At 45.7% G+C, this 12,662-nt stretch overlaps 1 protein-coding gene across 3 annotated transcripts in view; it reads right to left on the reverse strand.

Moving 5' to 3' along the window:
* DCDC2C (doublecortin domain containing 2C) overlaps nt 1-12,662 on the reverse strand; it is a 1,747,636-nt gene that overhangs the window by 1,733,603 nt on the left and 1,371 nt on the right. The gene's annotated exons all lie outside the window — the stretch shown is intronic.

Here is a 12,662-nt window from a genome sequence, read left to right on the forward strand (position 1 = left end):
ATTGGCACAAGGTGACATAACGTGTCCTTCACCTCTTTCCAAGAAAAGTATGTGCCAATTACGTAATGACCTACTGTTCTCTCACATGTGAAGTGCATGTGAGATTGGGGGAAGTGTGTCTGGGATTGTTGCAAGAGACATGTGTTAAAGCAATAGTTGTGCTAATTGATAAACTTACATCTGGCCATATTCATGGTGTTTTTTCATTTTTCCATTTCCAAGTGAGGATGAGGGTTGTGTGGATTATCGGCTGCTCTTTCAGCCAAATGGCTTCAGGACATTTCAGAGGGCCAACCACATCTGGGGCTCAGAGGGATGCTCTCTCGGTCCACTGGTTTGGGGTTGGGGGAATGTGCCTTCAGCAGCTCAGAGGATCCATCTGCGATGCCCAGGCAAAAGGAGATGCCCCCCCACCCTGACCATATAGTGGTGCACCTGGGAGGAAATGATTTGGCGTCTATGGGACGGAAAGGGGTAGGAGAGCTATTTATGGCGGAACTGGAATGGATATCACAGAGGTGTCGAAACACTGTGGTGGCCTGGTCCCAGATGATTCCCAGGAGGGATTGGAGAACTCCAGCGAAGGAAAAGGCCATCAACTCCTCGGTGAGGAAACTGGCAAGCTGGCAAGACTGACAAAGGGCAATGATAGAATTCGGACAATTCACCATGGCTTCATCAAAGGTGAACTGATGTTTCACCGAGACGGGGTGCACCTTTCAAAGAGAGGCATGGACGTTTTCATTGCTGACATTTTGAACTTTGCCCAGACGCTATGTTGCGGGGGGTAGCCCAGTAACTGATGGACTTACTGGATTGTGTGGCATGGTAATAAAATGGTGAGTAATTATGTTGACAGTGAGTCTCTGATTTTCCTAGCAATTCATTAGTACGCTATGTTCAGGGAATGTCAATGTATTCAATATGTCTATGCTGCCTATTTCTTTGCAAACCATCACCACATTCAGCAGCCTAATTCCACTTGCTGGCCCTTGCAGTGTTCCGTCCTTGTGACCTTCCCCCCTTCAAACACAGGACCCTATGTGAATGAGAAGGGGGTTTTGTCGAAAGTGTGCCAGCAATTGTCTGGAAGGGACTGCCATGTACTTTCCTTATCTTCACTGTCTGCGTCTAGATCGCCTATGCCTTTTCACCTCACCCAATCGCTGATACGTTACGTGGTTGCTTCTCACCTGCATTTCCCATCTACCTGCACCCCATGGAGGAGGGGAGGGTGCAACGCACGTTGGCTGTCTCTGAATTGGTATTGTGGGTTCCATCCTCGTCCCTCGTCTTTGTTGAAGTGGCAGGTGTGTTGTAGCCGTCTACCCCCTTGTAAGAAAGCAGTGAGCTGGTCCTTAGCATTTCACATGAGTGTTTGCAAAATAGTACTGCGTTTTTTGTAGCATGCTGAGAGTACATCACATTGCAGAGGGCTGCTACAGTTTTTGAGCAGAGTCTGGACATTTTGGCGTACTTGTGTGGTCTTGGTCTGTGGCATTCAATACCACATACTCTACTAGGTTCCATACTGTGAGAAGTACAGATACTTATTGTTTCAGTCTTTATCTGTTCTTTGGGCAGTGAAGGGTTCCATTGCGACAGTAGTCGTGGCTTCTCGTCGAACAATGTCTGGTGCAGAGGCTTTTGCTGCACTGATGGAGTCCAGCTGGGAGCAAGGCACAGAGCCGGATGTGCAATCTGAAACAGATAGCGCTTCTGAGGGTGAGCAGGGAGTTGATTCGGGAAGTGAGTTTTCCATGGATGCTAGTTCCTCCTCCTCCTCATCATCTGATGGCGAAGAGGATGAAAGAGTACATGCATCTTTTCCGACACTTCCCACAAGCAGGGTACCTGTAAGGTTGAGGGGACGTGCAGGACATGCAAGGAATGTGCCAGATGCTGATATGGCTAAAGAGTCGCAGTGGGTGCCTCCAGCAATGGCTCAGCCTGTTGTGCCCCCTTTCACTGGAAAATCAGGGTGCACAGTAAATACAGTTGGGTTTCAGCCTATTGAATTTTTCCACCTTTTTGTTGATGATGGGTTCATTGCAGACGTGGTTCAGCAACCCAATTTGTATGCTGCACAGTTCTTGAGGTCACGGGGTCCCACTCTCAAACCCCATTCCAGAGCACAATCATGGGTTCCAACGACCATAGTTGAGTTGAGAAAATGTTGGGGTCTCATTCTGCTCGTGGGAATATCGTCGCAGCCGCCTATCTGAATGTCCTGGTCTACTGAAGCAGTATTTTCAACCCCTTTTTATCCGGCAACAATGAGTAGAAATCGTTTTCAAGCACTGCAACGTATGTTGCATTTCAATGACAACTCAGCAGTATTACCCAGAACTGACCCAAACTTCAGCCATTTCTGAAGCACTTTACTCAGCGATTTTCAGAGGTGTATGTTCCTAGCCAGAACATATCCATTGATGAATCATTGATGTTGTTCAAAGGTCGGCTAGTGTTCAAGCAGTTCCTTATGAGCAAGACAGCACAATATGGGATCAAGGTGTACATGTTGTGCGAAATTACCACCGAGTGCCTACAGCATGAGAGTCTACACTGGAAAAGACTCCACCCTAAACCCTCCGGGCTGCCAAGCCCATCTAGGGATAAGTGAGAAATTTGTTCTCACACCATTGCTCCACAAGGATCACCATTAGTATTTGGACAATTTCTACACAGGAATTCCACTCTTCAAGGAATTGTACAATGTGGGCACACTGGCATGCGGTACAATCCGCAGTAACCACAAAGGCATCCCCAGACAACTTGTGTGTAAGAAGCTGGACAAGGGGGCATGAAGGGCATTGCGGCGGGAGGAACTGTTGGCAGTAAAATTCTGAGACAGAAGGAATGTGCACATGCTAAGTTCTATTCGTGATGAAATTACTTCACTAGCCACTGTGCGCGGGCAGGCTCAGCAAGTGTGGAAGCCCAAACTGCATTCTGGACTACAACAAGTACATGGGTGGAGTAGATAAAGCAGACCAATTGCTTCAGCCATACCATACCGCGCATGTGGTGCAAAATGTTGTCCATCCACATTATGCATGTAGCTACGCAGAATGCTTATGTTGTGTACCGAATAGCTCCTCCACAAAACAACCTCTCGTTTCTGAACTTTGAAAAAAGAAGTTGTACAATCTCCGACTATTGTCCATGTACAAACTCCCTCCTTTCCAGAGGTAATTGATGTGGCCAGATTGAAAGGTCGACACTTTGCTGATTATGTTCCGGCCACAACCATGAAGGCACAACCTTACAGAAAACGTAAGGTGTGTACAAAACAAGGAATGAAGAGGGATACTCGGGTGTACTGTCCCCAATGCCCTTCCAAGCCAGTCCTCGGTCTACAGCCTTGTTTCCTTTTGTATCATACAAAGTAAAAGTATTGGGAGATCGACTGATTTCTGGGAATTCCCAGAATTCCTTGAAAGGGACCCATAGGCTCTGAATTCGTGCATGCCTTACAAAGGAACGGCACTCCTGCTCCCTGGACTGGTGGTGTACCTTCAATAAAAATGCAACAGCTCTTCAACTCACTTGACTTTATTTAGCGTGCCTTCACGAGCATTGCTCGTCCTGCTTTCTCCACTTGAGGCCTGCCTTGGAAAGGCACACCACTCCGGTACCTTTCACTTGAGGCCTGCCTTAGAAGGAATGGTCAGTCTAGCTCCCTCTGTGCGAGGTGTGACTTGCAAAGGAACGCAATTCAGGCTCCTTTCACTTGAGGCGTATCTTGGAAAGGAATGCCACCCCAGCTCCCTCCAATTGAGGCCTGCCTTGGAGAAATAGGGAACACCACTCTGGTTCACTCCCCTTTGGGGTGTTTGGCAAGGCATGCTAGTGCACCTCGCTCCACTTCAGGCCTGCCTTAGAAACAAATGGCAGTGAAGCTGCCTCCGCTTCAGGCGTACAAAGGAAAGGAATGCGGTTCCGGATCCTTCCAACTGAGGCTTGTCATGCAAAGAAACACCAGTCCCGCGCCCTCTACTCGAGGGGTGCGTTGGAGAAGACGGGAACACCATTCCGGTTCCCTCCACTCAAGTGGTGTCTGTCGAAATGAGTACATGCCACTTTGGCTACCTCCCTTGAGGTCTAAGTGTCATGAAAGTGGTACTTGGATGCCATCTATGTGGCAGCGGTGTCTTGTGTACCTCGTACCACCCTACCTTCTTTATTGTTTTACCTGAACTAATGTTATGTGTGGTGTGACTGAAATGTCTTCTGTAGGAATTACTTGGATATGATTGGTGTGTGAGTGAGGTAAAGCTACGTAGTACACGTCATTTCTGTGAATGCACTTTCCCAGCACTCCAGAAATGATTAGCATGCTAGGTGATGTGTGTTTAGTGTGGTAAGGTTGCAGATTTGAATGTGTCAACATGACCAGTGAATGCAGGCATACTTGCTATGGGGGTACTTGAAGTTGGTGTGAAAGACAGCGCGTGTAGGCCAGGTAGCCAAGTGAGCCAATGTCCACTTGCTATCAGTGTGCAGATATGGTTGGTGCCACATGACATTTGAATGCAGACACAGTTGATATGCAAGTATTGAAAAATGGTGTGAAAGATATCACTAGAGACACAGTTGCATTGTGAGATGTCCACTTGCTGTGAGTGTGCAGATACAGTTGGTGCCACATGGCATTTGAATGCAGACAGTTGATATGGAAGTACTGGAAAATGGTGTGAAAGATCTCTCTAGAGACACGGTTGCATTGTGAGCCGATGTCCACATGCTATAAGTGTGCAGATACGGTTGCTGTGGATCAAGTGATTTGGTAGAAGTGTGACTGCTAAAATGGATGCCTACTGACTGCAGACACGAAAGGTGTATGAATGGCCAGTAAAATGGTTGGTGCCTTGATGTGGGTTTACTGCTCACATGAACTTCCCTTAATGTGCTAAACCAATCCTGTATGTCCTATTGCACTGTGAAATGTATGTCTTAGGAGTGTGAGCAAAGGTGCATGTGAATGGGCTTAAAGGGGAGAAACAGGGTGGCAGTGAGTACTTCACAGTGATTCTTGTATTCCCGGAGCACTTACTGAAGGATGATTTACATATGGGTATCCCAGATGATGACACCCACACATACAAGGTCTGCCTTTCATTGGGACACCTGTGGGCACGCAGGAAGGTAGGCCATGTTTTGTTGGCAGTGTGTTTCGGTCGGTTGGCGGTGGGAAATGTCAGAAAATGTAGTTTTTTCCCCAAATTTCTGACTTTGCCGGGGCTTGTGGGTAATACATTCTGAGGTGATTCACGCGAGTCAGACCTCTGTGGATTCCCAAGGGTGTCTTCTTTATGGAAATGCATGGGGTTCCCCGTTTTCCTTGGTGGCTGCGACACCCCAGGCCCAAATCTGTAGGTTGGCTCCCCAAACCCTTTGGGGGTTATCAGTGGTGTAGCCTTTTCCCTTTGCGCCCAGGTAGGTGCACCCACACATGTGAGGTACAGTTTTTGTCGGGACACATGGGGAATGCAGGAAGGTCGGACATGTGTTGTAGGCGGCGTGTTTAGGTGGGTGGGCAGAGGGAAATTTCTGAAAATGGTGTTGTGGGTATTACATTGTGGGCCGATTCGCACAAGTCAGACCTCTGTAGATTCCCACGGGTGTCTTCTTATCGGAAATGCTTTTCCTTGATGGCTTCGACACCCTAGGCCCAAATCTATAGGTTGTCCACATGAGCAAAATCCTGCAAAATCTGCTCTGCCGAAAGACTTGGGGTGACCAGTGGTTTAGCCTTTGCGCCCAGGTAGGTGGTGCACCCACACATGTGAGGTACTGTTTTCGTCGGGACACTTGTGGGAACGGAGGAAGGTAGGACATTTGTTGTATTTGCATGGTTTTCATAACGGTTTCGACCATTTGCTGCTGCACTTTGTCACACAACCCTTTAATTTCCCAAATGTGACCTACAATTAGTCGCTGCTTTAGGCACTATACACTTTTGTAACCTGCACAAGTCACATACCCTTCATAAGGTCTTCCTGTGCTCTTTCACAAAATGTATGCCTGCCCTTTCTCACCACATTTGTTTTCTTTACTTACACATGCTAAGTACGTCTGTTTAGGCCGTAAGCATAAAAAACCTGTGGACCATGGCTCAGTTTTTGGCTTGTGGTATTGCTTGTTTGTGAAACATTACAAATAATGTGTGATTTCCTAACTGGAAGAGTCGGGGGAATGTAGCGGAGCATTGCTTTTCTCAAAATTCACAGAAGCCATTGCCTTACCAGGCTAACCATGTCTACCACATACCTTTTTTTCTGTAATTTTCCCAATTTTTGTCCAAACTATGGAATTGTTCCCTACATAGTTGTTGCCTGACCTGTGCAAATCACCCCTTCGTAAACTTGGAATTTTGTCTTCTTTTCAGAAATGTATGCCTTTCCGTCCTCCCATTCAGCAATCCTACCCTTCTCTTCCATTCTGTCCACACATGTCCTATTGGAAAAAAAGGCCAAAATCGCCTACCTCTAATAAAACGGCTGGTAACCATATCAAAATGTTTTTTTGGTTTCCACTCAACCTGTTCTTGAAAGTCTGGAAAATGGCAAATTCAGCAGAGCAAACCATTTGTTTTTATCTCTTACAAGGAAAAAGCCACAGGCTTCTTTGTACATCATTTTATTGGCATGTTCTGGAGAAAAAAAAACAAATCTTCTCCCTTTTTGGTTATTTTCTCTCACCCCCCTACAGCAAACTAGGATACCTTGGTGGCCTTATGACCACCTGCATATGGGAAAAATGGGCCAAATTTGGCAGAGATATATCATGTAACAAAAAAGTTACAAGGGATTGAATGGTGACATACTGAAATCACCAAAAAAAGCTTTGGCACTGGGGGTGAAAACCCATGGCAGTTAAGGAGTTAAAGTGCACCGTAGAGGCTTTGTATATATTTTTAAAGATTTTTAAAATATGTTTAAAGACATGTTTTAAAGGACTATTTTAATATTTTAAAAAGGTTTATTTTATATATGTAGCTGCTTAGGTTCTATGTAAGTTGTGTAAATAGTGTCTTGTGTTTTCCCCCTTTTTAGTGTGGGCTATTAGGTGGCGCTGAAAGCACTACCTTAAAAGCCAAAACTATTGTCATTAACGTAAGAGCTTGAAATATGGGCTTTAAAAGTGGTTCTATAATGCTTTTTCAATGGGGACATTTGAGGAGGGATGCACAGCTGTAATCCCACCCATTCCCTGCCCCTAGCCAATGTAATCCCTATGGCTAATCCCACCCATTCCTGCCCATCTCGGAACTCTTTGATTTTGAGTGAGCTCTACAATGGAGGCAGATATTTAGGATGACTGCCTCTAAGGAAGCTCGCTGGAAACAAGCCGGCCACCTTTGAATGGGAAAGATACCATGCTTCTCATGCATATAATCTTTTTTTAAATAGCTGAAGTTAAAATAGCTACACTATTTTATCTAAAATAGCTAAAGTTAAAAAAGTGAAATAATTATTTTAAATAGCTAAAGTTAAAAAAGCTAAAATATTTTATTAGAATTCAGATATGTCTAGTTGAAATGCCTGAGGGAATTGCTAATTCCACGGTAGGTAATTTTAAACTAAGGATTAAAGGCAAGGGATTTTCATGTGGCATGACACTGCAAGCACACAGCATTACGAACGCACCGTGCAATTAGATTACAAGTTGCTGAGGGGATGCAGGAACTAGGGATACTCCCTCAGTGCGTCATTCCGAGGAATGGAGTGTATCTCTCGCATTATACTGCTGCTGATTTACACCAAGGGCTAGACTGCAAGCTGCTGTCAGTTTAAAGTATAATCGCCACTGGCTCTGGCGCAAAGACATCATTGCTCTTGGCTCTAACTTTGCCGAACATGAGGCATTTACACTATTATTTGTCCTTAATTTGTAAATCACACGCCTTCGCAGGTTTCCACGTTGGTGCACAGTAAGTCGGGACTAGTGTGGGAAAAGAATGCCAGGTCTGCACAACATTATCACGTCTCACGTGCACTGTGTACATGGTTAATTTAACACTAGAAAGCAAACGTTCTAAGAAGAAATCTCCTGTAAAACGACAGAGAGGGGGATCAAGATCAGGGCAGTTTTCAAAGTATAGTGGGGAATCTATCAAATGTATCAATCTACCATTCACCCTTTCTGTCATTATATACTCCTGCCCATCTATCTTTCTCTCTATCTACCCTCCTCTCTCTCTCTATCTATCCATTCTTCTTTCTCTAAATATATGTATCTATATACCCATCTCTCTATTTCTCTGTCTCGTTTTGTCTCTTTCTATCTATCCATTCATCCTTATATATGTATGTGTGTGTGTGTGTGTGTGTGTGTGTGTGTGTGTGTGTGTGCGCGCGGGTGCGCGCATTGAGAGAGAGAGGGACAGACATACAGAGAGAGTGAGAGAGAAAAGTACAGTTGCCTACAAGTACTAAAAGAAATGTCTTACAATATATTTATGTACACACACAGAGTTGGGTTGTTCCATTTTTAGATCACCATTTACTTTCCCAGTGATGGCTGAGTTGGTTACACATTTGCTACATCTTTGAATTCCTGAATATGTATGTAGTCGCAGCAGTATTATTTCTATTTTACTTACGAATACATTATTTAATAGTGACATTTCAGTTTGCATGCAAGCTGAAATCTCCATAAAACTGTGTTTTATGTGTTTACGTTTCTTTCTCTAAATGTGCACTGTTTTAGTCCGATCTCTGAAAATGCATGCAATGAATTGCTGCGGATGCTGTTCATAATATTAAGGCTCAGTGCAACCAGTTACTGATCTCAAATTGTTAACATGCACAGAGCTGAGCCGCACAGCACCCGCGCCGTGCTTTGTTGTCTTTCAGGACAGCAGATGTTATGTCCTTGGACGTGAATTAAGTTCATCCAGTTGCCAGTGTAATCTCTGACATTATGAATTTGTAAAGCGCAACGCGCCCAAAGGACATGTAACTACTGACCGGACTAATCTGTTCCACACGCATCATCTATCTCTCCCAAAGATGAATCATCTGCTAAGCTTCATGCTGCAGCCATGAACTCTGCACAGTTATTTTACTCATCAGATTATTTGCAATGTTCCTTTAATTTCTTCTGTTCTGCCATACCCAAAAAAAAAACTTTAGGCTTAAGAGTGATAAATAATTCTGTACTTTTCACACCCAAAATGCACCAGTTTTCATTAACATAAGAGCTTCAAATATGGGCTTTGAATGAGGGTCTGTAACCGATTGTAGGTGCTGTTTCGTTATTTCCCCTCTCATTGACTGGCCAAGCTAATTCCTCTGGCCATTCCCACCTAATACCTGCCCTAAACACCACCTCTTGGGAATTCTTTGAACTCGCCTTGTCGCAGACTTACCATCAAAATTTGCACTTAAAGTGCCTGCTAGTGGTTTATTAAAGCAGTCTTAATGACTTAATTGATGCTGTAAATCAGCTACTGGTGTAATAGGAATGTCTCTACCTTCAGCCACTCGATGTATAAGCACTTACCGGTCATTCACTGAAGTCCTTTTAAAAACAAGCACTGGCAAAGCCAACAACGTTGGCTTGTGTGTAACTATCAGGCGCTGCTATTAGCTGCCCAGGTACTTGCACCATTTTGCATCTGCTACCATCAATGGCCAGTTAGTAGCATTACAGCAGTGCCTGACAGGTGCCTTTTCCATGCATGAAGAAAAGTTCAAGAAGTTGCCATTGCCAATGCTTATTTATATAACTCTTAAAACCCTGCTGGTGTATCGCAAGAGAAAAGTACATATAAGCAAAGAACAACTAAAAAGAACCGTACACCAGATTTCCTTTGTTTGCCTTTCCTTTTGTATGACCGATATTCTAACCATGTGTCTTTTTCCTTAGGGGCATTTGGGGGAACTCCATCCCCCATACATTTTGCTTTCCTATCCCTTTGCCACGCCACTGAGGGGCTCACCAGTGTGACCTCAGACCCAGGTAATCGGGGGTTGGGGACAGGTAAGGGGTGGGACAAGTATTCTATAAAGGTATATAAAAAGTATATATTGGGCCCGACTACACCTGTCTCCCAATAAGGTGAGTGCTAAAAATAGGCACCCTTTTTATGCACAATTACAACAGAGTGTGTTAATGTGCGTGACATTCATTGCCCGATCACATTTAGGTGACATTCACACTTTCTTATTAAACGAAAACAGTATAATATATAATTTGTTTACATTATATATGGTTATAGCTTTAAACGTGCTTTGACGCTACCACTTTTCTGTTCCCTTTTGCCAAAGCGTACGTTGTGAACATGATTACAGATACTTTACTGTTTTCATATTTCTGGCTTGCTGTCTAAATTACAAGTTTATTTGTATAAACTGTAGTGTAAACCCGTATTTACCGAAGTCTGTCAGAAGAAAAAGAAAAGAGCTGCCAGCATTAGCTCAGTGCTGAACTATACTGGGGGACAGGTCCCCTAGTTTGGGCATTGTCATGTGTGGGTGCTCCATTTGTGTGGTTCCCCCCCCTATGTTTTTCCCAGCATTCGGGACACTGTCCTTTGTATTTGTACACATGTAGTAAAGTTGGCATGCTTGTATTGATAAGTACGTTACGTGGAGCGAATTCCCAGCAGGATTTGTCTGCGTAAGACTAATGGTACGCTCCACCTGGAGTGGGAGCAGCCGTATGTGTGAGGTACTTTCACCTCAGGTCAGGCTGGGGCTCCCCTGCCATTCAAAGCCGGTGGGAGGTGCGCGGGGGGCATACAAGCCGGAGGGATGAGAGAACAGGGAGAGAAAAGGAACTGGGAGAGATACAGAGGGCGGTGTCGCCGTCATCCGTGTTGGGACGTCCTCACAGGCCGTCTGTCCACAGGCTGGCGCCTCGCTCTCCCCTCCCCAGGGTTGAGACTGAGAGCCAGGTCAGGAGCTAAGAGGGAGAGTTGGCTGGTGCGTGGGTGAACGTGCTTGCATTGAGGTGAGGGACAGAGTTCCTGTGCCATTTCGTGCTAGTCAGATCTGGGCGCTGAGGTAGGAGTGGGAATGTGCCAAGGGGTATGATATGATATGTGATATTTTATTTGTATCACGCTCGTACACAAATGTTTCAGAGCGCGACTAGGCAAGGGAGGGGAACAGGGGAGAACACAACATCGATCTTACTAGGCCCAGTGACATTGAGAACGCGCAAGTGCATGAGAAAGGGAAAAAGAAAAAGTGCATGGAAGGGGGAGAGTGGAAGGTGCGGAGCAGAATAAATAATAAATAGAACATTGAGGCAATAAACAGTGGTAGTGCAGCCGGCAAGTGGCAAGTGCTGTGTTTAAGGCAGCAGACTGGGTAGTCTGATATGTGCAGAAAAAAAGAAGAAAAAAAATGTGGGGGGGTGTATGGGTACAGATACAATCCCCAGTGCTAGGGATGGCCGGGAGGCAGTGTAGGAGGGTGGCAGGGTGAGCAGGTACGTGGGCCCAGGGGACAGAGGGTTGCCAGGTGCACACTGCCAAGAGAGAGTAGATCAGCAGGGGAGAGGGGGAACGAAGGCAGAAGCAAAGAGGAAGGTCTTGAGGTGCTTCCGGAACCAGAGATGGTTCTCCTCAAGTTTTAAAGTGGCAGGGAGACTGTTCCAGAGGGAGGCTCCAGCCGAAGATAGGGATCTACCCCCAGCACCTTTGTTTGAAAAACGATTGACCCAGAGGGAGTTAGAGGAGCGAAGAGCTTGAGAGGGGAGGTATTTGCGGAGGGTTAGCTGAAGGTATTTTGGACCAAGGGTGAGGGAACAGAAGTTATACTTTGAACCGCCTTATATTTTGTAAAGTGTTTTGTTCACACACAGGCTTGACCGTGTCGGGCTAGTCTAGTCAGAGTGGAGCACAGTAAACCGACAGTTCGTCTTTTCTCACAGAGAGGCTGCTGAGGGGATTTTACCTCAGGCGAGCGTTGGACGCTCCTCCAGGAGACCGAAGGAAGGCCCTAGGATAGGTAGAGGGTGTCAACGACCATTGTGGCAATAGTGTCCTTTCACCAGAGGCCAGGTTGGCCCTGGGTTGGTCTGTGGGGTCCCTCCCATTGTGTGTTCTTTTCTCCCTCTGTCCCCCGATCAGGGGAAGGCGTGACTGGGCATGGCCCAATCTTTCCAAGCCCCCTGCCCACAATTGTGCACAGCCCCCCAGAGAGGCTGAGCGTTGCCTGCGCAGTCAAAGTGACGTGGCTGGTGGCAGGTTTATACTTCACCCTGGTGTTATATGGGGGCTAGACAGGCGGGGGGGGGGCATTTATTTACCCTGCCTCTTCCATCATATTAGAGGGGGAGTTTGGGGTGTTAATGGTACGGTTCTTGTTTTTCCAACGTCCCCCAGTTAAGTTGTTTACGGCTCCGTGGGGGCAACTAATAGATAAGTCCAGGTTTTGGTCTGTGTCATATGTGTCGTGTGTCTGGTGGTAGTCTGCAGCTACTATGGGGGCTAGGAATATCGAAAGGGCTTAAGTGAATACAAAGGCAATGAGAGGCAAGTACGCCCACCTAGTGTACCAAGGTGATGCTATTTAATTATTTGTCAAATGTGAATGAACTTGTGCCCAACACCCATACACCCAGAGTACCAAGGTGATGCTATTTAATTATTTATTTGTCAAATGTGAATACGTTTGCACCCAACACCCATCCAACCAGAGTAC

This window comes from Ambystoma mexicanum, chromosome 4p (genome assembly GCF_040938575.1).
Source record: "Ambystoma mexicanum isolate Mex_15411 chromosome 4p, UKY_AmexF1_1, whole genome shotgun sequence".
Taxonomy (NCBI): domain Eukaryota; kingdom Metazoa; phylum Chordata; class Amphibia; order Caudata; family Ambystomatidae; genus Ambystoma; species Ambystoma mexicanum.